General features: G+C 39.1%; 1 protein-coding gene and 1 long non-coding RNA gene across 2 annotated transcripts in view; both read right to left on the reverse strand.

The window, feature by feature from the left end:
• LOC134804014 (adenylate cyclase type 6-like) overlaps nucleotides 1-24703 on the reverse strand; it is a 391384-nt gene that overhangs the window by 241725 nt on the left and 124956 nt on the right. The window lies entirely within an intron of this gene.
• LOC134804629 (uncharacterized) lies at nucleotides 20977-22478 on the reverse strand. The gene is made up of 3 exons (XR_010146160.1): nucleotides 22279-22478; nucleotides 21865-21956; nucleotides 20977-21697 (listed from the first exon to the last, which is right to left on the reverse strand). It is a non-coding gene; the product is annotated as an uncharacterized LOC134804629 (long non-coding RNA).

Here is a 24703-nt window from a genome sequence, read left to right on the forward strand (position 1 = left end):
GCCCTCGGCCCTCTCCCTCTCCCTCTCCCTCTCCCTCTCCTCTCCCTCTCCCTCTCCCTCTCCCTCTCCCTCTCCCTCTCCCTCTCCCTCTCCCTCTCCCTCTCCCTCTCCTCTCCCTCTCCCTCTCCCTCTCCCTCTCCCTCTCCCTCTCCCTCTCCCTCTCTCCCTCTCCCTCTCCCTCTCCCTCTCCCTCTCCCTCTCCCTCTCCCTCTCCCTCTCCCTCTCCCTCTCCCTCTCCCTCTCCCTCTCCCTCTCCCTCTCCCTCTCCCTCTCCCTCTCCCTCTCCCTCTCCCTCTCCCTCTCCCTCTCCCTCTCCCTCTCCCTCTCCCTCTCCCCTCTCCCTCTCCCTCTCCCTCTCCCTCTCCCTCTCCCTCTCCCTCTCCCTCTCCCTCTCCCTCTCCCTCTCCCTCTCCCTCTCCCTCTCCCTCTCCCTCTCCCTCTCCCTCTCCCTCCTCTCCCTCTCCCTCTCCCTCTCCCTCTCCCTCTCCCTCTCCCTCTCCCTCTCCCTCTCCCTCTCCCTCTCCCTCTCCTCTCCTCCCTCTCCCTCTCCCTCTCCCTCTCCCTCTCCCTCTCCCTCTCCCTCTCCCTCTCCCTCTCCTCTCCCTCTCCCTCTCCCTCTCCCTCTCCCTCTCCCTCTCCCTCTCCCTCTCCCTCTCCCTCTCCCTCTCCCTCTCCCTCTCCTCTCCCTCTCCCTCTCCCTCTCCCTCTCCCTCTCCCTCTCCCTCTCCCTCTCCCTCTCCCTCTCCCTCTCCCTCTCCCTCTCCCTCTCCCTCTCCTCTCCTCTCCCTCTCCCTCTCCCTCTCCCTCTCCCTCTCCCTCCTCCCTCTCCCTCTCCCTCTCCCTCTCTCCCTCTCCCTCTCCCTCCCTCTCCCTCTCCCTCTCCCTCTCCCTCTCCCTCTCCCTCTCCCTCTCCCTCTCCTCTCCTCTCCCTCTCCCTCTCCCTCTCCCTCTCCTCCTCCTCCCTGCCTCTATCTCTATTTCTATTTCCACCACCACAAGAATGCATAGATTGTCGAATAGTGCGTTATCTACGCCCGTCTCAAACAGGATAGATAGAGTTAGACCAAGAAAAATCTGCAGCGATTTTGAAAGCCCACGCAGTGCAAGTGTTATTCTGCCGTCATAATCCCGATAATTTACAACAAACACCGATAACGAACTCTGCGAAACATGAAGTCATAAATGTCCTGTGAAAAATGTCGTTCTTACTTTTTGACTATTTTAAGGTTAGGCTACAGGGCAAACCCTTAACCCGATCGTCTTTGTTTTAGGCTCAAATTGTAGCTGACTAAATTGTCCAGAGCCGTTTTTCTCAAATTTTTGATATCATTCTTCGTTTCCAAATTATCGAGCACCAAAATCAAAAATTCGGAAAAAATTGAATTTTATTTTCACTCTTTCGACCATAACTTTTTTTGTTTTTGACTTTCTCGAATAATTATTTCTGCACCTTACAGCTCTCGTGATTATGCGTCTTTTGAGCCTATTTTTTAATATCATATCTTCACAACTTTCCGAGATATAAGGGGATCGCACTTTTTCGTGAAATCGGACCGTATACTGGAGCGAACGAAAAGACATTTCCAATGTCAAAAAACAATGCATCGTTTCGCATTTTTTCCACTAATCTACTCTGTATGCCATAATGTTGTTCCAACTTCCACGTTAGGAGCCCCCGGGCCGTCAAAAGCCGAAATCCAATACAAAAGCCATTCCGACGCAAAACAGACGGATTTTAACCTAATTCTGTCACAAAACAGCAATTTTTCCCCTTTTGAACTCTTTGTATTACCAAAATTAGGACAATAGAATTTCTGTCTTATGGGAATCGAATTAAAGTTCATTTTTGCGGCGCCGACAATGCAGTTACAACGTTTTCCACTTCAAAACTATTCAAAAGCGTAAAGGCATAAGTATATATGAAGCATTAAGGCACCTGTTACGTTTTAGCGTTGACTATTATAGCAACTCTAGCGTCTCTCAAATCTAGTTGTCACCAAAGATTTACTTACACTCATTTTGTTGACTTTGAGGTAAGGAAATACATTTTTCATACAAATCTTATTTGTAAGAGCCCATTTCGTTGTTTTGGGACGTGGCTTTTCTTTGGCAATTTTTTCCATAGTCTATAGTATTTTTACTATTTCATTTGGACATTAGTCCTTACATTACTTAATTACTTAGCGCCACTTGCACCATCCAACTAACCCGGTGTTAACCGGTTAAACCGCTAACCCAGTGTCAAATTGTACTAGCAACCATGGCAAACAGGAATACGGCCCGCCCGATGGTAAGCGGTAACCGTAGCCCATGGATGACTGTGACAGTGTGACATCAGCAACAGTGATGTTTTATAATTGTCGCACCTGTCACCGTGGTAAACTAGGGGCCGGTTTAACCGGTTAGCGTCACCCCGGGTTAGTGGGCTTTTACTACTTTTTAAAGTAATTGTACCATCCAAAAATTTTCCCCGTCACCTACTACAAAGTATTTCCCCTGTTACGACCAAGTATTTTTCTTCGTTCTCTCCCTAGTCCCTACCGTTGCACGGTGGCGACTCAGGGATGTTGCGAATATCCGCATCCGCATCCGCAACCGCGGAACTTCCGCATTTATTATTTTCAAAATCCGCATCCGCATAAAATTGTCGAACAAGTGGGTACAGGAACGTTTTAGCGGCGGCGTAAGTGCTAGGTAATTTCATCATTACCTACCTATAACGAAATCGTCTAGATCCAGAAAAGTCGCCCAAAAGTTACTATTTATTACATAAATATAACGCCCTATAAACTTACTCAAATACTATATGTTTCGTTTTTTTAAAACAAAAATTACTAAAATGTAATATTTGACGTTTTTGAAGTGAAAACTTCTTTAGCGGCGCTGGGCACTTTTTGAGGTGGGGAAAAATTATAAACTCGGGACAGCGTAACGCGATCACGTGACCGTAAGGTTTAGATGGCTACTCATTTAGATGGCATTTAAATCAATAAAGAAAAACTCAATGACATGAAAATAGTATTTTATACAATCGTGATATAATAGAGAGCTTTTCAGTCGAGTACCGTGTTTAGACAACGAAGCTTGCTGAGTTGTCTAAGTAAGGTACGAGATTGAAAAGCTTGATTATATCACTATTGTATACAATACTTTTTCTACGCGTCAACAAAAATAATACTTTAAACTAGTAGAATCATACAAACAAACCAAACCAAAAGCTAAGATACGCGATTTACGCGAACAGCCGCGATACCTTCATACTGGTACGCGCCCCGGCCGGCTCGGCCCGACGGGCTGGTCAACGACACCTTCTCGTAGCTCATGAGGCCCTGGTACTTGCTCCGCGCTAAATTCAATTTTTGACAGTTGTTTTCTCGATTTCGGCCACCGTAGCCTATGGAGACTAACAAGCAACGCTAAGTGGTTTTCGTAGTCTATGGATGTTGCTATATTAAGGGTGTCACATGCGCATTTCTGACTTATGAAGCAATTGTTTCTACTATACAACCTAAAATGAATAATTATTTTGGGCTATGGTTTTGTTTCGTCCTCTTGATCGCGGCGAGCTGTGATTGGTCAATTTCATTATAGTTGACTAAACTGTATCGATATGAATATTATAGTTGAGTTGGGAGCCCATACATTAAAAATACCTAATTGCAGTTTGGTATAAGAAATCTTAATTCAAGAATTACAGTCGACGAGTAGAAAACGGTTCTAATCTTGTACGGGTTGAAATACGAGGATCTCACAGTTACATTCTAACTTTATATCACTCAAATATAATTCAATAAAGCTACATCTTGATGAAATCGCTAATAAAAGTGAACTCTAGTACTGGTGAATAAAACTCAAAATATCATGACCAAATACTAACTTTACAATTTCTATTCGAATTTTAAACAATTAAGGCTACAAATTTGAATTTCGAATTTTAAACAAGCTCACTGACCAGCAATTTCGGAACTGAAGTTTTTCAATAGAAAGGAGGATGGGTCAATTATACATAGTGCTGCAGACATTATGGACTAGTCATTGAGTGTTCACTTCTGTCGGCACTCCCGGAGTGCAACCCGTTTTTTTTTTAGTACCAAATCTTGACATCCGCATCCGCATCCGCGGATGTGAGCCTTTAAATATCCGCATCCGCATCCGCGGATGTCAAAAAATCTGCATCCGCAACATCCCTGGTGGCGAGTACGAGTATTATCGAAAGTCGCTACACATCCGGCTACTAAGTGGGCGCAGTGGTCCGTGCCAATGCTTCCTTTCCAGGGTTGGCAGGTGGCAGTTGTACTGATATATCAGGGCCGTCAGGGGTGGAATTCACTTTTGAATATTTGCCTTTTTATGTGCATTAGATTTTAGTCGTTTTGTGTTTATATTAACTTAAAACAAATAGTTATTTTGACATCGATATTACTTAAGAGTTAAAGGCAGTGATAACACATTACAGGTTTGCTGCAGCTCCGATAACGAATTAGGTACAATCGCCATCAGATTTATATTGGAGCGACCAAGGTGTTCACAAATATCTGAACAAAGCTTCATTTATCAAGACGGTAATGCGATTTGCTCACATACTTTTGATTACATTGGCCGCTCCGATATATCTGACGGCAAAAAAAAACCGTTGCGGAAAAGGAGGTTTCATTTCTGTGATAATAATAATATTATATTATAACGACTATAATTTTTATCGAAGTGATCTGTGAACCCTACCTTTATCCGCCATCTTTAAATTTTGTCGTCACGGCTATTCATAAAGCTTTATTTGACCGGAATAAAGGACTGTACTCCAGTATTGTTAGGTATTATGTTACGCTTCGAATTTTCGTAACTGAAAAAATATTGGGGCGTAACAGATATAAAATACTTTCAGTATTTCCCCCCGTTCCGTCCAATTATTTATTCCTGTTCCATCCATGTATTTTCCCTGTTTCTACCAAGTATTCCCCGTTACCGACCAATATTTTTACCTACAACACGTATTATCTGTGAATATTTCCATTTTATCAACCATTATGTCGTCACGGCTATTCAAGCTTTATTCGACTATAATAGAGGACTCCACTCCAGTATTGTAGGTATTATGTTACGCTTCAAATTTTCGTAACAGAAAAAATACTCGGGCGTAACAGATATGAAATACTTTCAGTATTTTCAGTATTTTTCCCCGTTCCGTCCAAGTATTTATCCCTGTTCCATCCATGTAATTTCCCTGTTTCCACCAAGTATTCCCTGTTACCAACAAGCATTTTTTACCTGTTATTAACAAGTATTATCTGTGAATACTCGTATTTCTGTTTTTCCACCATTTTGTCGTCATGGCTATTAAAGCTTTATTCGACCGGAATAGAGGATTCCACTCAAGTATTGTAAGTATACTAGGTATTATGTTCGTGATTTTGTTGTGTGAGTACACTCTAGAGCAATGAAATCCGGTCACATTGTAATTAATAAATAAATATTATAACACAATTTTACCCAATTCGTCACAGCCCGACAGTAAGCTAAATGAAGCTTGGTGGTACTAGACGACGGTTTAATAATAATATATGGGAAACCGAGCATACTCAGAAAACATACAAAAACTCAAAAATGCGCGTTTTCCCAGAGATAAGACCTAGCTCAAATCAAAAAATCAAAAAAACTCAAAAAGCATTTATTTCGTTTAATAGTATACCACATAACACATTCATGGTAGAGCTAGATCGATTAATCGTTCCCGGTAACCCCTATATACCAAATTTCATCGAAATCCTTAGAGCCGTTTCCGGGATCCCCGAAATATAAATATATATAAATAAACAAGAATTGCTCGTTTAAAGGTATTAGATAGATTAGATATAATAATAGTTATCACTACACCTTATAAAACAAAGTCCCCCGCCGCGTCTGTCTATTTGTTTGTATGTTTGTATGTATTTTCATGCGGTTTTCTCCTATAAAGAAAGTGATTCTTGAGGAAGGTTTAGATGTATAATTTGTTAACCCGTGCGAAGCCGGGGCGGGTCGCTAGTGTATAAATATATAAGTACTTATAAGAAAACATCCATAACTGAGGAAGAAATTTATGTGATAAACATATAAATAAATGCTTTACCAGGATTCGAACCGATACTTCCTGCTTCGTAGGCAGGGTCGCACTACCGACTAGGCCGCTATTGTATTGATTTCTGTACATTATCGGTAGACTAAAGAAGTATGCTACATTTCAAAAACAGAAATCAATCAAACCGGCCAAGTGCGAGTCGAACTCACGCACGAAGGGTTCCGTAGGTACGCAAAAAACGGCAGAAAAATCACGTTTGTTATATGGGAGCCAGACTTAAATACTTATTTTACTATGTTTTTAATAGTATTTGTTGTTGTAGTGGCAACAGAAATACATCATCTGTGAAAATTTCAACTGTCTAGCTATCACGGTTCATGAGATACAGCCTGGTGACAGACAGACGGACAGAGGAGTTTTAGTAATAGGGTCCCGTTTTTGCCCTTCGGGTACGGAACCCTGTAAACCGACAACTTCCAAAAGTACCTACTCAAGAACTTGGAAAGAATGTAAAATATAGCCCTTATTTTACACTCCTGCAAAGGAAGCCTTTTTACTTTGAAAGAAATCGTTGAAAAAGTTTAATAAATTTGTTGTGATGTTTACAATTCAGAATCGTGATTTCATTTTATTTACATTGGACCAAATTTTAAATGTTCCACGTTTTACTAGAACAAAAAACCGGACAATGGGAGTCGGACTCGCCCACCGAGGGTTCCGTTCTTTTTAGTACATATTTGTTGTTATAGCGGCAACAGAATCATCTGTGAAAATTTCAATGTCTAGATCACGGTTCTTGAGAGCCTGGTGACAGATAAACAGACGGACAGACAGACAGACGGACAGTGGAGTGGAGTGGAGTAATAGACATAATAGATAGTCCCGTTTTTACCCTTTGAGTATGGAACTCTAAAAAGTAAGGTAGGTACCTAAATCATTATGCTTTTCAAATAAAATCGAAAATGAATATTAAAATTTATCTGTGTAAAATGAATTAAATTGTCAGTCATGAATTTTCGATTCATGTCATATATGCATATCTGCCAGTGGAGCGATAATTTGATTTCGATAGTAAATTAATCCTGAAATTGGAATAGTTTGATAATGTTACTAGAGTTAGACCAAGAAAAGTCTGCAGCGATTTTGATAGCCCACGCAGTGCAAGTGTTATTTAATACGTCATCATTTCATAGAAATTTGACGTTTAAAATGACACTTGCACTGCGTTGGCTATCAAAATATCGCTGCCAACTTTTCGCTGCAGACTTCGCTGCAGTCAATTTGTGTAAGAATGTCTATTTATTTATTTATGTGATAACAGATAACAGATGCCCTCAGTTTGTAAATTTTACAATCATTATGCTGTTTACGAATTAGATGTGTATTAAGTGCCTATTATTGTAAGCAATTCTTGTTTATTTATAGGAATATATTTCGGGTAACTCGGAAACGGCTATAACGATTTCGATGAAATTTGCTATATGGGGGTTTTTGGGGGAAATAAATCGATCTAGCTAAGTCTTATCTCTGGGAAAACGCCCATTTTTGAGTTTTTATGTTTTCCGAGCAAAGCTTGATCTCCCAGACATTATTTAATTATTTAAGTACTGCGGAATGGAGTATCGAGATAAACCATTCCGGTTTAACGATGCTTTTGGATCAAAATATTATATAATTGTGATTTATCTCTAATAAATAAAAATAACTTCCTGCCAGTTGCTGACGCGCAGCTGAAGCAGATCCGCCGCCGCACTGTCTTCCTAGCGATACCTGGGCCGACCCACCTGACGGCTACCAAGGAAGCTGCGCAGGATCGGGACAGGTGGCACGCTCTCGTTTCGGAGGCCAAGATTCTCTTTGGATCGCTGAGCCAAAATAGTTAGTTAGTTAAATAAAAATAAGAATTGAAGATTGTCCAGAATGTCGTTTTAAAATGAGAGCGTAATATCGTATCGAGCGTAAGTTTGTATGGCGGCGGCCATGGGAGCCTGTGGGGTCCGCTTGGCAACTAATCCCAGGAATTGGAGTAGGGCCTAGTTTTTACGAAAGCGACTGCCATCTGACCTTCCAGAGAGGGTAAACTAGGCCTCATTGTCCGGTTTCCTCACGATTTTCCTTCACCAAAAAGCGACTAGTAAATATCAAATGATACAGTGAAACCTGGTTAAGTGGGACCTGGATAAGTGAGAAACCTCTATAGCTGGGACTCATGGTGCGGTCCCGACACTTTAGCACTGAATTACCTCTGTTAGTGAGATAAAACGAACCTCTATAACTGGGATTAGTTGTTGTGATTTTATAGTCACATTTACCTCTATAATTGAGACAGAGAGTGTATTTTACCTCTTTTACTGAGACTATATTTATGAGATTACATTTTCATAATTGTTTTTTAGAATTTTATAGGAATTGACCTCTGTATCTAAGATAACGTCAATATATGACCTCTCTAACTTGGACTTTATTGATCAATTTCCGTATTCTTACTAACTCTTAGTCTATCCACAAATTCTGCATTTGCTTAATTGTGTCTAAACGACTTCAAGTTTGATTTAGTTACTTTATGTAGTTGACTATCGAAACGAAAGCTGAAATCTTGATAAGTAACACGAATAAACAAATTTTAATTTAATAAATTTCTAAGACGCAATGAAGTCCGTATCAAATTTAATATTATGTTAAAATATCTATCCTTTGGAGAATCATTCAAAATAAATTCAAAGAAATATTTAAACAGACTTAAAAAATATTTAGGGACAAGGATTATTTTACCTTATTTATTTTTAAAGATAATTAATTACAAAATACCTTATTAACCACCTCTATAACTGAAATATACTCTATTCTCACCTCTATTAATGGAACCCTCTGTAAATGAGACAGAAATTTATTTGTACCTGGCTAACTGAGAGCCTGGGTAAGTGGAATACCTCTTTAAGTGAGACAAATCTGCTCGTCCCTTGAAGTCTCACTTATCCAGGTTTCACTGTATTTCGTACATATGTTCCGAAAAACTCAATGGTACGAGCCGGGTTATGAACTCGCGACGTCCGGATTGCAAGTCGCACGCTCTTACCGCTAGGACGCCACGGCTTTTTTTTCAAAGCAAATTTCTATACCTATTAAAATGTTTAAAAACCTTGCGAGGTTTTTTCTCCTATATTTCTATACGGTATACCTTTTTGGTAGTGGATTAAAACGTAGCCCACGTCATCCGGAACACAAAAACGGATGACACTTCATTTATCAAAACCGGCTCGCTGGTTTTGACGCTTGAGTATTGTAGCGCCTAAAAAAGAGTCTTTAAGACCAAGTTCGGCCTGGCCAGAGTGGCCAGCCACATTATTAGGCGTAAGGTGCAGTAATAATGTAAAACATGGATGATATTTCGATTAATTCAAATTACCCCGCAGTCTAAATTGCCCCCCTGCACCTTAATCCGTAATTTCTGAGGTCGCCGTCATCGAAACTGATGAAGGACTATATACCTTTACCGTGAGTTTTACGCGGCCTCAAACGCTAGCGACTACGTCAACTCAAACGCAGTGCATACCGCTTGCACTAATGTCAGTCCTCAGTACAAGGGAGATGCATTGTGATTTAGTTTACGCCGTCACTAGCGAACATGATAGTGTCAAACTCGTGGTAACTTTCACACGAGGATTCTGTTTGCGGGATCCTGCAGTCATAGGTACCTACTACAGAAAACTGGATCCTGCAAAAAACCGTTTCCGCAAAAAACTGGACGTCAGTGAGAAACAGCTCGTACGCTTAGTGAAAGTGAGAGAAGGACCTGTACCCACGGAGCCTTAAATGATTTCCGTAGTATGGCGCATCCGCCCTGTGACTCAAACGAGTATACATTACAGCGCCATCTATACGTTCGTAATTGATTAAATTATACACAGTCCTACCCGGTGCACTCTGGGTTTTGTTAATTATTCGACAAATTCAATTATACATAGTGAAATTAAAGGAGTAGTGTATTTATTTATTTTGGCTAAGCGATCCAAAGAGAATCCTCCGAAATGAGAGCGTGCCACCTGTCGCGATCCTGCGCAACTTCCTGCCAGTTACTGACGCGAAGCTGAAGCAGATCCGCCGACACACTGTCTTCCCAGCGATACATGGGCTGACCCACCGGACGGCCACCAGTCGGTCGTCCTAAGAACGCCCTCTTGACAGTCCGATCCTCTCCCATTCTGAGTATGTGACCGAACCAGTCATCTCCCTTTATATAATAAGGTCCCAGGATCTTGCGATAAACTTTCGTCTCCGCTGCCAGGAGCTGCTGACATTCTTCTTTCAGTGTTAGGGACCAGGCAAAAGGCAGAGTGTGAAGACGTAATATTTTTTCACCGCACATGCTCTTATATGCTCCTCCACCAAAACTAATGAGAAAGTTGCATTATAATTATCCAGAATTATTGAGTTGATTCCTCATGTTGGCTGGTGTTTGACTTTTAAGTAATAGTTTTGAATGATAAATATTTAATACATTTAGATTTGATTTGGTTTTACAGTTTGTTTAACCCTCGTGCTTTGAAACTATCGGGACTTTTCGAACCAGTCGCTAAGCACGTGGTTAAATTTTAGAATCTTTCGCTTGCTCAACATTAGCACGAGGTTTTAAATAACAACTTTGACCCCGTGTAAAACAAAACCTATTTCAATAGACGTTGACAATTGTTGACGTTACGTTGCTGGACCAACAAGTACCTACATTTAAAATAAAATTTAATTATGTACTTACCCTACTTCCATTACTTCACTACGGCATTTGCTGTAAAAGAGAATTCACTAACAAATTGAAGCCCCTTTCAGAGCCCAGTCTCATTCGAATTTAAACCATAACACAATTAGCATACAGTCCAAAATGGAAGCTACACCTACACTAGAAACTTTTTGGATATAAAATTACATGTGTTTTGCCGTTCGATTTTGTGTTTTATTTACAAGTGTTTTGTGTTTATTTTAGTGTGCGGCGTATTGGTGTGAGCTTAATCGATGATACACGAAAAACACGGTTTTAAGCGCGACAAAGCGTCCGAGAGATAATAGACAATGTTGGGTATTGTTTATACGTGTTGTACTGTCACTAAATTGTACCTAAGCATTTTAAGCTGTTGTTGTAAGGCTTTTATAAATTTGCGCGAACTTTGAGTCAACAATAATTGGCGAGAGGTGGAGGTCCCACAGGACCGAGAAAATTGGCGCTGTCTTGTGTCGGAGACCAACGGCGCGATTCGGGAAATGAATTAGGCATTCACTAGATATGAAATAGTAACGATATGTGACGTTACACGGCAAAAGGTCCCTTATGGCCGCAATAATATTGGAGCGGCGTTAATAACAGCGTAAGCGCCAACCGCCATAGGGTACCTTTTGTCGTGGAACGTCACTTATCGTTACTATATTATATCTAGTAAATGTCTAATTCATTTCCCGAATCGCGCCGCAAGTCTTATTTTGGGTCGTTGAGCCAGCGGAGTGTAAAGATATGTTTACATTTTTCGCCCTATTACAAAGGAGTAAGGTGTAAAGGTGTAAACATATCTTTGACGTCGACTGCAAGTCATTAAGTAAACTAGTACTTACTAAACGCATACTCGTATTTATAGAGGAGCCTGGGATCTGCTTGACAACTTTACTTGACGCGAGAATTGGCGTGAGGTGGATTATCTGGTCATTATTTAGGGTTCCGTATCCAAAGAGTAAAAACTGGACCCTATTATTAAAATATCGCTGTCCATCTGTCTGTTTGTCCGTCTGTCTGTCACCAGGTCTCATGTCTCATGAACCGTAACAGCCTACCTATGTAAGTAGGTATTGTATTATGTAAATATGTTTGTACATGGTACGGGTCAAATCTTGTAAGTTAAATTTGTCCCACTTCCCGGTTTCCGATGAAGCTGAAAATTTGCATACATTATGTAGGTAAGTCTGGTGACAATGCAATATTATGGTACCATCGAGCTGATCTGATGATGGAGACAGGAGGTGGCGATAGGAATTCTGTGATAAAACAACGAAATGAGTTATAAATGGGTTAAGGTGAAGAAACGTATATGCACTCGACTGTACCTAATAGTGCGAAGCCGCGCGCCCTTTTCACAAGGCTAACCTCACCTATAGCCATTTAATGGCATTATAGCACGGGAGCCCATGCCAAAACTAACACCTTATTCGGTAAACTTAAATCGACTTTGTAAAATTTTCCGTAACCGTTCCGCGATTTTGTACTGCATCGCAGATGTTTGCCGATGCACACACGGACAGCTTTACCGCTATTCTGCGCGAAAGAGTGGCATCCCTAGTGAAGAGGTTGCGGTGCCCAAACAGCATACTGAAACACCGTGCAGATCGATGGAACCTTTTGCATTGCTCACTAGGTTATGTATGATTCTTTTTTGGTGTGCGGCGCTGGGCAATTTTTGAGGTGGGAAAAAAATGATAAACTCGAGACAGCGTAACGCGTAACGCACTGACGTCATGTGTACCACGTGTCACGTGACCGTAACGTTTAGATGGCCACTCATTTAGATGGCATTTAAATCAATAAAGAAAAACTCAATGACTTTACATGAAAAAGGTTCTAATCTTGTACGGGTTGAAATACGAGGATCTCACAGTTACATTCTAACTTTATATCACTCAAATATAATTCAATAAAGCTACATCTTGATGAAATCGCTAATAAAAGTGAACTCTAGTACTGGTGAATAAAACTCAAAATATCATGGCCAAATATATTTAGATGCGGGGTCTGCAAGGTAACTTTACAATTTCAATTCGAATTTTAAACAATTAACGCTACAAATTTAAATTTCGAATTTTAAACACGCTCACTGCCCAGCAATTTCGGAACTAAAGTTTTTCAATAGAAAGGAGGATGGGTCAATTATGCATAGTGCTGTAGACATTTTGGACTAGTAGTCATTGAGTTTTCACTTCTGTCGGCACTCCCGGAGTGCAACCCGTTGTTTTTTTTTACTGAGCTATATGTATGTATTAATTGAGCAAATATCAAAAAGTTTGTACATTTCGATCACATCTTAGATTTCTATAAAAATTGGTATGTTGGTACTTTACATGAAGCTGAACAACTTCCACCATATTTCCCAAAATGTCCCAGAAAGTTTCTAAGAAACATTCCTTTTTTTTATAGGACTATTTTTACGCAAATTGACTAAGCCCCACGGTAAGCTCAAGAAAGCTTGTGTTGTGGGTACTCAGACAACGATATATATAATATATAAATACTTAAATACATAGAAAACAACCATGACTCAGGAACAAATATCTGTATCATCATACAAATAAATGCGCTTACTAGGATTCGAACCCGGGACCATTGGCTTCATAGGCAGGGTCACTACCCACTAGGCCAGACCGGTCGTCAAAATATGTATAAATTTATGTATGTAGATGTGTAAAAGAAACCCTTTTATAACGTTATCCTTTTTTTATTACCATCAGATTTCGTTACACATTTGGTACAAGCTTTGCTTAGTTTAGGGCTACGGTGATTTGTGTAAGATGTCCCAGAATATTTGTTTATTATTATTTACCTATTAATTTTATAGCCGCCTCCCGCGCTACGAACGTGGGGTTAGCTGGAATCCGTCAGAATCGCTTTAGCGCTTTACGATGAGTCCTATTTTGAAACAGTCGCCATCAGATATATCGGCGCGACCAAGGTGCTCATAAATATCTGAACACGCTTCTATTGTCAAGGCGTTAAGTGCGAGTTCAGATATTTTTGAGCACCTCGGCCGCCCCGATATATCTGATGGCGACTGTACCATCGCCCACACTGTTAATTTTTGTCTGTGAAGATTTTAATTGCCTAGTTATCACGGTCCACGAGATACAGCCTGGTGACAGACAGATGGGCAGTGGAGTCATAGTAATAGCGTCCCGTTTTTACCCTTTGGGTACGGAACTCTAAAAACATTCATAAGTTATTACATAACTTCGCCAAACTGCTAAACAGTTTGTTGTCGAATGAAATACACCCATTTTATACTAATATTATCTAACCTAATATACCTATTACCCTACCCAAGCGCCATGAAATTTTCCAATGTAGAAATTTCGCAATTTCTTAAGTTTCCGACGGAACATCAGCAGGAATGAGCCTATTTTCACACTAATGGTGAGTAATATACACATTGCAGTGATATTAAATTCCTGTCTTTATGTCACGATCCATCAATTAGGCATATACCGGGTGTGGCCTGTAACACGAGCAAAAAATTAAAACATAGATTGTACTCTTCAAACGGTGACACTTTTGTTCTGCAACTTTTAAAAATTATGAAGTATGTAGAGTCCCTATTTTTCATACAAAATAAATATTATCTTCAATGGACGCCATCGCCACGCCATATCATTGTGATTGACATTGCTTGTCACGCCTTAAACATAACAAAATTCGCAATACATTGCGTCTTACAATAAACTTTAAAGTGTTTTAAAAATCAAACCACAAGTTATTTTTCAAAGTCGCTGAACAAATGTTGGTCAGTATGAAGAGTACAGCCTACAGTTAATTTTTTTGCTTATATTACAGGCCACACCCGGTATAGGTATATTTATTCTACACCGGTCGGAAAAATGTCTCGTCCATCATTCTTGTCACTGAACGTATTCATTGATTATTCTTTTGCGAGCACTGGCCAGTATATTTCACTTAAAACAAAGCCCCCCGCCGCGTCTGTCTGTTTGTGTGTATGTATGTTCGCGATAAACTCAAAAACAACGGAATGGATTTTCATGCGGAATCGGAGTGATTCTTGAGGAATTCTACTAATAGAATTGAAAGCGAGTGGTAAATACCACTCGATTCCAAATTTCTATAGCCCGTATTTCAAAAATTAGCATTTTGCCGTTTTCCACCAATTTTCGAGTGACGAATTCGAGCGATCGAAATTCAAAAATCGGCCCCCAGGTCGAGTTTTGGGCCTCTTGCTTAAAAGGTGGGAGGATGTTGCAAACTCCTTTATGGTTAATGACAGATATTAAAATATGATTTTTAGGGTTCCGTACCTCAAAAGGAAAAAACGGAACCCTTATAGGATCACTCGTGCGTCTGTCTGTCCGTCTGTCACAGCCCATTTTCTCCAAAAGTACTGGACTAATTAAGTTGAAATTTGATACACATATGTAAATTCGTGACCCAAAGACGGACATCTTACGTGAACAAATGAATTTTAAACATGGAGGCCACTTTTGGGGGGTAAATGAGAAAATTAAAAAATAATGTTTTTTAAACTATATCGTGTTACATATCAAATGAAAGAGCTCATTTTAATAATCTCCAATATATTTTTTTAATTTTAAAGTAAATAGTTTAGAAGTTATTTAAGAAAATAACCAAAAATTTACCATTAACCCCTCCCCTTTATCTCCGAAACTACTGGGTCAAAATTTTGAAAGAAATATACATAGTTCTTTACGGGTTTTTAAAGGCAATTCACTCGCGTTTCAAATACAAAAAATACATTGTTAAAAATTGGGTAAAGTACGGAACCCTTGGAACGCGAGCCCGTCTCGCACTTGGCCGGTTTTTTTTTAACAGCGCGTTTACACTGGGTAACACAAAAACTAGATAAGGCACCTGGATCCGATTTGGTCACAAATGAACTACTAAAAACTACGTTACCAGTGATAGTACCAAGACTTACAGATTTGTTCAATGAAATCCTCGAAACGGAAACCATTCCGGAAGACTGGACTAAATCGACAATCATATTGCTGCATGAGAAGGGAGACAAGGGTGATATAGGAAACTACAGACCGACCAGTTTGAATGTCCAATATTTATAAAATATTTTCAAAAATCATACTAAACAGAATTACCAATACACTAGACGAAAACCAACCTAAGGAACAAGCTGGTTTCCGAAGCAAATTGTCAACTATAGATCATAATACACACTCTAAGGCAAATTCTGCAGAAATATAGAGAATATAATAAAACATTTTACATAGGGTTTGTTGACTTTAACAAAGCGTTCGATACATTGGAACATGAGTATATATGGGACGCTCTAAAAAGACAAGGGGTGCAAGAAAAATACATACGAATAATAAAAAACGTATATACAGCGAGCACAGCACAAGTGAAACTTGAATCTACGGGTAACGAACTTCCTATTAAAAGAGTTAGTTTTATTAGTAAGTAGGCATATATTAATTGTAAGGAAAGAAACAGCAATAAAGGCTATTTTATTTATTATTTTATTTGATTACACTAGGGGTGCCGGAAACTCGTATCTTTCCGGTACCTATTTAACAATACTTTTCAATCTTCTTATCTAGTGTACCAACAGCAGCAGCTACGTAACTTTTCAGACAATTTTCATCCTCATTTTTAACTTAAATGTTAATATATTTTTCCTTTTTTATTGTACCTTTTATTTAAACTTTGAATCATAATAGAAACTCATGCGTAAAATATTCAACTATCTAATTTAGAGATGCGCAAAGGGCTTCACTGAGTTGAAAAGATTGATTAATATATTTCGCTCGCAGTGTTATAATTATATTATATCACTCATTTCGCTCAGTGGATCTGTTGACTATAAATATTGTTCACGAGTGAGTGGAGAGAGATGTCAATCAATCAGATACAACACAGCCATAAGTGCGACCAAGATGGAGAATCATGCGATACGATCCCGCCATGTTTTCACGACACCCTCCGAATTTTTCCGAACCGCTCCGAAACCTATTCGCATCGTTACTCACTCACTCACTCGTCACATCGGCGGGCTCATTCGGATCATGAGTGTGAAAGAGCGAGGAAGGAACACAGAGAGAGATGAGTTACTGAGCGGGTTAAATCATCAGTGAGTTGAAGAGTGAGCGAGTCAAATCAAAAGATACAGTTCATTTCAATCACTCACTCGTGAACTACACATCTCTAATCTATTTCGCTTCATCCGATAACACTACGAGACAGACAAACGGCAGCCTAATAATAGGTCCCGTCGGCTAGTACAGTCAGCAACAATGGTGGTGGATGAAGCATCACGCCAAAACTATCTGCCACTAAATATTTTTCGGGGGGAAACGTGCACACAGTCGCACTTCTCACGACATCCAAAATCCAATCTGTAATGACGAAACAAATACATGGAAAATGACACACGTCAAAGACAAATCCTGCATACCTCGATCTCTTTTTGTGTACGGATGAGCCACAACACGCACCGCTAGTTGTGTGCATGCAGTTGGGCATGTGCTTCGGTAGAGGGGAAATATGCGAATGCCGACTCCCTTCCCGGTGTTGCTCGAGGGATATATATATATGAGATATATATCTCTTTTTGATATGCTATTACTATTAAGAATGATAGAGTTAGACCAAGAAAAGTCTGCAGCGATTTTGATAGCCCACGCAGGGCAAGTTTTATTTATACCAAGGCCCCAACGTTGTCTGTTCACTTTGACGGCGCAGCAACTAGTATCACTTCTCTCTCCTCGCTCTTTTAAAAATGCCATTTGTCAAAAAAGGACAACCATACTGTTGACAAGATGAACTTCAAATCAAAGTGTTGCCTTTTTTGGTGCATCCAGGCTGTGTATGTGTGCGTAAAAACGTGTGTGTGCTCTTTGAGGGACGTGAAAAGTCGATTTTAATCATGTTATATATCGATAAACGCTACACAGCGGAACGAAATAGCTATTCATTGAAGCTTCAATATCTTCGTTAAAAATAAACATAATTGAAATGCTAATGGATAATGAATATATTAGAATATAATAAAATAGTTCAATTATTGCGGAACACGTATTTTATTAGGTATTTATGTATTTTAATTAAATATCTGAACTTTCCCTTCTTTCCCTGCTGGGGCGTGACGATAAAATTGTGATCTGATAACAACAATAGGTAAAGAATAAAAGCGTTTTTGTTCATTTTAGGTATCGTTAAATCTTTGAAGTAAAATTAAAATTGCAAGAAATGTCGATAGTTTATCGATATGACTTTATCGACATGGCTACAGCAAGGTGGATTGTTAATCGTACACTAAACAAAAGTGGTAACAGTGACAGCTCGCTTAGACGTAATCTTTAAGTATATTATATCTATGATTTATACGTTAAGTTTCATAGAAGTTTGACGTTTAAAATGACACTTGCACTGCGTGGGCTATAAAAATCGCTGCAAACCTTTCTTGGTCTAACCCTAGATACTTTTGACGCGTAGTCTGATACGTTACGTGAGATGCTGACTGTACGTCCTAACTCAGACACGTACCAAACAAGCCAAAGGACAAATGAAATGACGACCCCTTCTAACGGTTAACTCACGTATGTGAACCCTATTCCAAAGCCTTAAGGCCTATGGGCGATCAATGTTAGTACTGACAAAGCGTCAGGTATCAAAAGGTTTCGGGACGTTCATTGGAGCTATTCGGCTAAATGGACCCGGTCGGTTCCGGCCGTGTGTGTAGCTGTCATTGATTGTGTGAGGCCAGACTAGTCTGGAGCTGAACCTCTAGTGTAAAGGTCTCTGCCCACTACACCGTATCTTACCATGACCGTACTATGAACGTATCGGGCACGGAATGTAATGCGAATCGGACTACTATGCCCACTAGAACGTGTCCACATCGTTTCATATCCGTGCATAACGGGTTTAGTGCCCGTCGTAACCGCGAATCATCCCCATAGCATCCGCCTATAATCCCCGTACTATCCGCGTTTCATCCCCTTAGTACCCGCGTTTTATTCGCGAGAGCAAGACTCGTCAGAAAGAGCGACCGAATAGTTATCAGACTAGCAAGAGCGAGCAAGAAATACGGCAACGCGTTTATAACGGGCTTAGAACGGTCACCATACGCGGTTTTAACCCGTATGCTCACCGTTTCGCCGCCTGCACGCACCGTTCGGGCAACGTTGCGTGCCGTGCATGGAGCGTTTCGGCACCGGCAAAATATCCTCGCCGACAATTTTTGACGGTCCGTGCATGGCACGCGACGGGTATGGTCGGACGGAACGGGCTAGTGGGCATAGTCTCATACTTTTTAATACAAAGAATATTTTTTTGCCTGAAACGTTCCTACTACGGTCATGGTATGATACGGTGTAGTGGGCGGATAGCGTGACGAGTTCGCGTATGCGTTATCTCAATTTTTGTTTGGATTTTGAACAGATTCTGATCGCCAAGCGGGACCTTTTTGAAACTTAAAATCCCATACAAAATGACACTGAACGGAAACGCGTACTTTACGTATGTCACGTCACGCAATCGATCGAAATTTACATGAATTTACACTAGAGGGTCTAGTGGTAGGTACTGACCAAAGTATCTTAAAACGTTAAATAATTCAATATAAAAACTTGCATTTTGCGTCAGCCATTCTTGAAGTTGTTAGTACTGACAAAGGGTCAGGTATCAAAAGGTTTATGAAGCGCTCATTGGAGCTTTCCGGCTGAATGGACCTGGGGCCCATTTCTCAAAAGCTTGTGACTTGTAATACAAGCGGATGTCACTTTTTGGCAGGATTTGTTAGAAAGGGACTTCCACTTATGTATTACAAGTTACAAGCTTTTGAGAAACCGGCCCCTGGACGTTTCCGGACGTGTATGTAGGTAGCTAGATGTGCCTGTTGGTTATTTGGTTGTGCGAGGAATAGGACTAGTCTCGAGCTACCCAAAGCATCTTTAGCTCGCGATTTGTGAGCTTGCACGCTAGAACTTAAGACTGTCTTCTTCTCCTCGCGTTATCCCGGCATTTTGCCACGGCTCATGAGAGCCTGGGGTCCGCTTGACAACTAATCCCATGATTTGACGTAGGCACTAGTTTTTACGAAAGCGACTGCCATCTGACCTTCCAATCCAGAGGGGACACTAGGCCTTATTGGGATTAGTCCGGTCTCCTCATGATGTTTTCCTTCACCGAAAAGCGACTGGCAAATATGAAATAATATTTCGTACATAAGTTCCGAAAAACTTATTGGTTCGAGCCGGGGTTTGAACCCACGACCTCCAGATTGAAAGTCGCACGCTCTTAACGCTAGGCCAACAGCGCTCCTCTAGGCCACCAGCGCTCCTAGAAGTTAAGACAGTAATCTGACTAATGTCACAAGGGAGAAATATATTGCGAAACGCGCATCACCAAAGATTTTAAAGGCTGCGACATAACTTACTATTACAAACAACACTACACCAACTGTCTCCGTGATCCCCTATGATCTATCTATCCCTGAGAATCTCAAGTGTGTAACTCTACCCTCCCCCTCATCGATATAGGGAGGCATAATCCAATACAAGGCCAATCAAATCAGATCCAAAAATAGCGTTTTGAGGAATTAATTCCCAGCAAGCTGGAAATCGTTTTAATACTTTCATTTGGTTCTAAATGCGCGTAAAGGATGACTCACGTCAGTCACGTCACGTTAGACCGGGCTGTGTCCGGGCCGGAGCTTCCGGCGCATCGTTTTCTACGGAAAGCATCACGTGATCGCCTGTCATGTCACAGAAAAGTAAGCGCCGGAAGCTCCGGCCCGGACACGGCCCGGTCTAACGTGAGTCATCCTTTACGCGCATTTAGAACCAAATGAAAGTATTAAAACGATTTCCAGTACGGTTACCATCAGTTTGTCACTGACATAAACGCCGTCGAGAACGTAATTTACTTTCTATACATCTCGCTGGCACTCGCATATTAAACGCAAACGGGACGTATAGAAAGTAAATTACGTTCTCGACGGCGTTTATGTCAGTGACAAACTGATGGTAACCGTACAGGAGGTGTGCATAAATTTTGGGAGCTCAAGGAGATAAATTTACTAATTTTAAATTTGTTTTAAGTATGTTGTATGCTCTAGCAGGGCGTTATGGACTGACGTTATTTAGTTACTTAACAGCATCCTTTTGATTTTATGTAGGTAGGGGGAGAAGTGGCATGAAAGAGCCAGTTTTCTTTACGGAGGAAAAAAGACTACTTACAATTAAAAAAATGTTTATATTTTGTATGTAAATTATTCTTTATTTATTTCAGCATGTAATTTCGTACAAACAAATCTTAAACAATATATAAAAATCAACGAAATATGCATTTCAAAAAAATGTGTCATTTGGCTCTTTCAAAACAATTCAGTATTGAAAGAGCTGCTACAAGTTTTGAAAGAGCCGGTTCGTATTACAACGCTTAATTAAGAAAATAATATCAAAAATAATAATGAATGCGACATGAAAAAAAACTCTTAATAAATTATAACACATTTCTTTAAGTAGTTACTAACATTTTTAAGAAAATTTTAATTCTATCAGTCATTTTAAGTAATCGTTTGTAACGCTTTAATCTTAACATAATTAATCAGTCATATGTACTTATACCTACTATATAACCTAGCATATAGGCGGCTTTTTATTAATAACAGTCTCTAAAATAAATAAAATATAAACCTTCTATCAAAACCAACATCAATAAACCTTCAGGAACTTCAAAAGTAATATTTTAACTTTGAGCTTAAATATCTCTCTATTCATTAATTATAAAAATCAGACTGTTAGCAACATGGAATATGTAACATATTTTTCTCATAATTAGAAACATTATCTTACAAAAAAAATTCAATTGCCCCATAATGCCACAAGACTCATGAGCCCAACCAAAACAAACTTTGCACTGAAACCAATCTTGACCACTATTTTCATATGATTTGCTACAAACTGTGCAATCATCACTGTTTGTTTTTGTTTTGGAGTTTTCTTTGCTTTTTTAACAATTTTTGCTAAATAAGCCCTCGATATATTGAAGATAAGTGCAGTTTTATTTATAGACTGACAATTTTCTAAAACTTCAGCGACTGCCTCTTCAATTACCGATTTTTCGGGTCTTTTTCGTTTTTTTCGACCAGCGTTCTCCATAATGCAATATCTGAATCAAATAATTTAATAACAAATTAAAAATATGGGTATATAGTATTATTTTATTTAATTTAAAAAAATAATTTCAAGGTTATGAAAGAGCCAGTTATGAAAGAGCCGGCTTTTTCATGGCCCATTCATTCGGCTCTTTCACTACTGATTCCAGAAAAAAATATAACCTTCAAAATAACAACAATATCAAACCTTTTGCAGCTTAGTTTTTATGAAGCTATAAGGCCAAATATATGCACAAACTGAATCTATAATCCATTTGCCTATAATTGTTAACAAAAAAATACCAAAAAACGACTTAAATGAAGCAAAAAACTTACTTTTGAGTGCCAAAATCTTTGACTCGATGTACCGGCGTCTGTTGGTTTCAGCGAACTGTCAAATGTTTGTGGGTGACATTAAATCAGTGTTGCCACCTAAAAATAATATTGCCAACCAAATCTGTTCTAAAACTACCGAAATAATGCAAATGGCTCTTTCAAAACCTGGCTCTTTCATGCCACTTCTCCCCTACATGATTTTACAACGAATAAATGAAATTAAATGATTTTTTTTCCTTGGGTTGCCAAACCACTCGATGTAGAAGGAACCCACCGTCAATTACAATGGCCTACCAGTAAAGTTTGGTAGATCAGACTCTGGTAAAAAGGCGTTGTAAGATGCATAACATGAATTAAAAAAAAAAAGTGGCTGCCATTTTTTTTACAATTTACGAGTAGACTACGAATTCATAATATACTGGGTCAAGCAGATCTTGTCAGTAGAAAAAGGCGGCAAATTTGAAAAATGTAGGCGCGAAAGGATATTGTCCCATAGAAAATTTGAATTTCGCGCCTTTTTCTACTGACAAGATCTGCTTGACCCAGTATATATTAAAGTACGTTACGGATTCTCAGATATCAATTTTCATCATGATTAGAACTAATTTTCTATTGACCTTACCGTTTTTTATCTAAAAGCAAAAAACTAAAAAAGAGCAAAAATGTATGCACACTTCCTGGGATGAAGCAAACTCGGATTACACGCATTTAGGACCAAATGAAGATATTAAAACGATTTCCAGCTTGGTCGGAATTAATCCTTCGAACGAAATCTAATTTGATTGGCTTCTATTATATTGAATGTATAATATCTGGGAGACCGAGCTTTGCTCGGAAAACATAAAAACTCATAAATGCGCGTTTCCCTAGGGATAAGACCAAGCTAGATCAATTTTTCGCCTCCGGAAACTCCCATATATACCTAATTTCATCGAAGTTGTTAGAGCCGTTTCCGAGATCCCCGAAATATATAAATACATATACAAGACTTGCTCGTTTAAAGGTTCACTATTGGCAAAAAGAATAGATAGTATAGAGGGGTCCTGTCATTGTAAATTTTGTAGTCACTGTAAATTTACTGCCATCTATCGACACACGACTAAAACTCAAAATGAAAACGTATAAAGTTATCAAAAAATGTACATATGTGACGTTCCACGGGAAAAGGTACCTTATGAGGGTTTCTAGTTTCGGAGATATTAAATGTTTTGTAAAGAGGTGAAAAAATGCTCAATTTTTTTTTATTGTGTGATCTGAAACCTTAATGCCTAACGTTTGTTTACCTGTTTTTATTTTTGTTATAAGTTAGTTATAAGCCTAGTAATGTCGTCTCAGAGTTTAGTAGAAAAGGTACCTTATGGAAAAAAGATTGAAAATTCCCAAAAAAACTAGTCAATACGGGAAAAGAAGTTTGGTAGAGAACTGTATTAGCATTCTGCAAAACTAATTTGATAATTTCAGTTCTGGTTGGGGCGCCTCGCAAATATTATAACCGTACATAGACCGACATCACAAATCCAAGTAGACTGCTATTATACCAAAGTTACTCTCGTCAAGTCTTTCTTAACTAGAATAATCTTCATTTGGTTTGGTCGCATGCAGTAAATCAGCCATTGGTTTGCTGAAAAATGCCAATACCCGACGCATTACCTTAAGGAATATCTGAGGTCATTGAACCTCAATGCCGCTTATCTTCAATAGCAACCGAAATATATTATTGATAAGAAATAGACGATTTATACCATCTTAACCCCAAAATATTATTAGTTTATCCTAACTGGTCCATCATCATCATGCCTCATCATGTAACTTGACCACAAGGTACCTTTTCATTACATACAAATTATTGGTCTTTTTTAAGATTATTATGACGAAGAACTAATTAAATTGGGGGCAGTTTAATGTAAATTAATATTTTCTATTCATAAAAGATAAACTATAATATGATTGATATTTTGTAGTGATGTATTATTAGATTTATTTCCATAAGGTACCTTTTCGTAAATGTATGGAGCAAATACTGTTATTGTTATGTAAGTTTAAAGTGGCATAAGGGGTTAAATATAGTATTTAGTTGGGGTTTTAGGATTTATTTCATTTGAATGACAGAATTTCTTTCATATGTGCTCAGAAAAATTGATTGTGTGTCACATTAAAAGTAAAAATATTCAATTTTGTGATTTTATATGAAAAAGTCAGAAAATACATTTTCACCTCTAAATCGGTATTGTTTTTTGCTTAAACTGTCTGTCAGTGTCGTTTTCTAATAGATAAAATTTAAATCTTGAGAGCTCATTGCAATCAATCGTGAAAATGAAATAAAACTTTATTTTCAAGAGATTGGTTAGTATACACATAAATCAGTCGATATCAAAAGTTTCTATTTGCATTACAGAACAAGTCGCAATATTTTTTTAATCTCAGA

The sequence above is a fragment of the Cydia splendana genome, chromosome Z, assembly GCF_910591565.1.
Source record: "Cydia splendana chromosome Z, ilCydSple1.2, whole genome shotgun sequence".
In the NCBI taxonomy this organism is placed as follows: domain Eukaryota; kingdom Metazoa; phylum Arthropoda; class Insecta; order Lepidoptera; family Tortricidae; genus Cydia; species Cydia splendana.